Consider the following 4,577-nt stretch of genomic DNA (forward strand, 5'->3'; position numbering starts at 1 on the left):
TTAGCAGTGGTTTTGAAAAAAGAATTTACAAGTGCCTGGAAATGGGCGGTCAACATTTCGAACATTTGTTATAAATAATTTGCCTTTGTTTTATGTTATTGCTGATATGTTATTTAACCTTTTAATTAAAAAAAATACCAAATGGTGCACAGAACCATTATTTGGTGTATTTTGTAAAAAAGCAAAAACTTAGTTATCAACATCCTAGTACCATTCGATAGGTAATTAAAAATTGCGTTTCTTGGTAAGCTAAAAAATATGGGATTGTATTTAAATTAATCAAGTTAGAGCCACTTAAAGTTCTTATTTGATTAGTTTAAATTTGTGGACACCCTGTATAAAATGGTAAGTTTATTATCATTGGGATATAAAATATAATTTCTTCTTACAGTACACTACAAATTACGTTTACGTAACTTAAATAATTCTAAAGTATCGGACACATAAAAATAATATTAGATTTTGATAAAATTCGAATTATTAAAAAAACCTTTAGATTTAGACCTTATAAATCTTATTAAAACAAACACTTATTTTACTCAGAGGATCCAAAAATGCAATAATATATAGGGTATTTCATTTAGAAAAATACAACTTTGATACTTTTAGGGCTTTTAAGACACTCTGTACATTACAAAAATATTTTTAAAATGTGCACCCGATAGGCGTATGTGGATTAATCAAATAATACTTTGCAAAAAACAAACGGGCTAGCCGCAAACGTCCGTGCCGTATAGCGTGAATAACCCTGTATATATGGTAATACCATTTACCAGCATTTTCAGCATTATCCTCAAAAAAATAGGAATCAATAATTCCCATTAAAGATATTGAAATGCATGAAAAACATGAAATTGCTGCTTTCAGCTACTGAAGCTTCTCCGGATTTTCGATTGCTTAGCATTTTCAGTTTGTGCAAGTTGTAAATATCAATTTCGCGTTCAAAGAACATTTCACGAAATTGTAAAAGTTAAACTATCGGTTTTAGAGCCTGAACGATCTGGATTTTGTATGGATGAAAATTTAGATCCTTGTGCAAAGTCCCAAGCAAAAATGGTTTACAGTTTACACAAACGCGACGACTATAGATTTTCTAACGCGAGAAATGTGTTGGAGGGGTCTGGTGGTTTTTATGGGCCCAATGTGTTTGTTTTTGTTGGTTGTACCTGCTTCTTCAAACGTAGTAATCCATGGCTTTATGCAACAATCGCTTACGAGTGACGTCATTCTATGCAGGCCAGTTTATTTCCCATTACGAGGGCTTTAGTATGGATTATATTTCCTGCTAATTTTAGTAATTACTTGATTTTATGATTCGAATTACAAGTTACACTACCTGGAAAAATGTAAGTTTTCCAAGGAAAAGTACATTTTAAAGTGATTTAAATCTGGGTTATAAAATTGGTTTACGGTTGGGAAGGTTGTGAATTTTGGTAGTCGTAACTACGTACTTAGTTCTTATTTACTTAACAAAAGTTTGTAATTTTCGTTTCATGTTTTTGCCTACATGATTATTAGTTTTACCTCAATAATTGTATTGAAAACACTGCTGAGAATAATATTCGCAAAATTTACTTTCTACATTACTACTACATCCCTAAAAATGAGTAAGATTTCCGTGGTCAATAAGATGATTTAGGTTGCAAAGGAAAAACCTTTTATTAAAAGCTTCTAAAAATATATCTTCAAAATCCTGAATAACTTTTTTATGCAACTGAAATGCTCCACGCTGCAAATGCAACTTAAATTATTTTTTTCTTCCTTGCGACGTGGGCAGATTGTCGGCATTTTAGTAAAATTTTGCTTAAAAACATGGTATCTAAAAATTCATTGTAGAAGCAAAAAAAAGCAGTTAAGGATACAAAAAATACGTCTTTCCAATCACCACAGATCCGTTAAGAATTCTATTTAGCCAAAATATCAATACATTGTACAGCGTGTTAACAATGTAGACTTTGTATCATATAAGATATCTTTAAAATGTGCGCACTTTGTGCGTCACCAACTTTTATATGACACTATTTTTCGAAAGTTCAACACCAACGGAAATAATGGACTCTATCGCACTAAAAAACCACCCTGTATAAAAAGATATTTTGATTTATTTTCCTGACTGCGTGTAATTGTTATTATATTCAAAATTATTTGCTGTCTTGAAACCTTAAATTTGTTTTTAAAACAAAATTTCTGTTTCCAGTTTTTAAACGGTTTCAAGACCTTAAAGAATGTAATGTTTACCAATTATGAGTGTATGAATTTTAAATCTGATGATGGCGCTGTTGTCTCGCCGAAACGTTATTAAATAAACGATATACACATTTGTATTTCACACTTTGACTGAAACCCAGGAAGGAAAAGAATATAATAAAAATATATACTAGTCACTGGAAAATGTAAGACAGCTATTAAGTATGTATGTAAGTCACATTCACCACTATGAAAGCCGAAGCCTGCCTTGAAACAAGTACTTTATAACGCAAAAACATAGGTATTCTACAAGTTAATATACAAAGAGTACCAAATTAAGTGCACAAGATTTGATGTAAGCAAGTGCAGATTTCGAGGTGTGCTAACCTCAGACACCCCCAGGACCGGTTTCAAGCCTATTAGCTCAACGTCGTCAAAAAAACCCCTCATGTATGTATGTATGACGACAAGAAACTTAGGCCTTCAGTCCCCGGCAGTTCACCGGCTCTCGGTTGAAGGATTGAGTGAAGTCAGAAGAAAATAAGAACAACAGCTAAGACTGAAGTAAGGACAGCTGTTCTATCATAAAAGAGACAACGACTCGACGGATGGAGGAGTAGGTTTGATAATAAACGAGAAACACGCAGGCAAAGTTGAGAGTGGCATTTCTTGTACCAAGACTGAGCTCAAAATACAAACTAAAAGTTATTCAGGTCTATGCCCCCACAACTACACATTCGGACGACGAAGTGAATATTGCAGCAACGATGGCAAAAACACCAGCTCAATGCAATCTTCTAATAGGAGATCTGAATGCAAAACTTGGATATCAAGAGGATGATGCTGAGTCCGCTATGGGTCTCCGAAATTTGCCAACAGTCGACTAAGTTATAAAAAAGATTCAAAAGACAAACGTGATTTTGAAACATTTGCTGATAGCAGTTTGAACCACTACGTAAGCCATATTTAGAACTGCACATAAAATGGCGAATGCATAGACTAAGACATCTACATGCAATTTAAAAAACCGAGTTTTTTGGTATGTTTAAAGGGGATTTTACTTTGCAAGATTGTGTTAAAACTTTGTTTACAGGATAATCTCACAATGCAATTAAGATCCAAAAGTAAGGTACTTAAATAAATGCTCACTTTAAACTTGAACACTGAATTATATTTTTAAGAAAAAGTGTGTTATCAACAAAGTCTGCTCAAGAAAGCTTATTTGGGTGCAACAAAATATTTTTAGTTGGCGTAACTTTGCCACTAATGGAGTTTAGGTTGGTTAAGAGGTAGTTTTCGCCTTAGAATAGTAATGCTTAACAGAAAATCGCGGCAAAGGCCAAAGGTCTGTATAAAATTCACTTGAGGAGTTCGCAATATGGCTTATACCCTCAGATAATAGCGACTATCAAGAAATCCCGTTGTAGGAGCGATAGAGATACTGTTCTTTACATATGCCTAAGTCCGTAAAAAACGTCACGAACTGAACATTTTCCGCTTGTTTACGTGTGACTAAAGTGGCTCTGCCATCACCATAACATGCACGGGTTCATTTATAAACAGTAATTTTTTAGTGGTAGTAGTAGGATTGTTTTCTTGCATATTTTGTCCACATTTTTAACTTGAAATATATAATTTATTAAATAATAACGAAAACATATTTGCTTCTTTACCACCTATATAGGTGTCTCTATATCAAATGTATATTTACGACCCCTTTAATTTTTTTACACTAAATGGTGGGTTTTGTGAGAAGGAACTGATTTTTTGCTAAAAATAGGCTCCAATATTTCTTTTCCTGGCATAAAACTATAACACGCTTGTGAGGGTTCGATCTTAAATCATAGATAATCAAAAAAATCACTTACCAATTAATTAACAACCTGTAAAAACACGAATATCCCCGAAACTTGAACAGCAATCACATTTTGTAAATAAAATACACTATAAAATACTAACCATCACTTTGTTATTGAAATTTTGACAACTCTAACTTCTAACATATGACATATGACTGACACTTGCACAGAACATTCTCCCTTTAGAATTGAAACTGAAACTCGGTTGGAATATGAGTCATTTTTTTTATATTTTATTCCTGATTGCATTCACCAAATTTGATCAGGCCAATTTTGATCCAAAAATTTGATCAAACTAGTAAGTATAAATTTCCGTTCAATAAAGGCGAACTTATGATAATATTACATTAAATACATTATCACGAAATCAGTTACAACAATTTTTTGGCGATTTTAACTTCTTAAAAAATGTTTGTTCCTATTATGTATACCACAGTGTTCGCCTTCACTCGGACAGATACAACATATCGCCCCATCTAGCGGCTCCCCGCGTCCAGGGAACATATTAACTTAGCACTTTTTAGTTACGAT

At 33.1% G+C, this 4,577-nt stretch overlaps 1 protein-coding gene across 1 annotated transcript in view; it reads right to left on the minus strand.

Annotated features, from left to right (window-relative positions):
* LOC109537650 (WD repeat-containing protein 47) overlaps window positions 1-4,356 on the minus strand; it is a gene marked incomplete in the record, with an annotated part of 121,717 nt that extends 117,361 nt beyond the window's left edge. Inside the window, 1 exon segment of the mRNA XM_048669939.1 lies at window positions 4,056-4,356.
* Window positions 4,357-4,577: the final 221 nt, after the last annotated feature.

Source organism: Dendroctonus ponderosae, unplaced genomic scaffold, assembly GCF_020466585.1.
Source record: "Dendroctonus ponderosae isolate FM_Combo_2020 unplaced genomic scaffold, Dpon_F_20191213v2 Dpon_F_20191213_9, whole genome shotgun sequence".
Taxonomy (NCBI): Eukaryota; Metazoa; Arthropoda; class Insecta; order Coleoptera; family Curculionidae; genus Dendroctonus; species Dendroctonus ponderosae.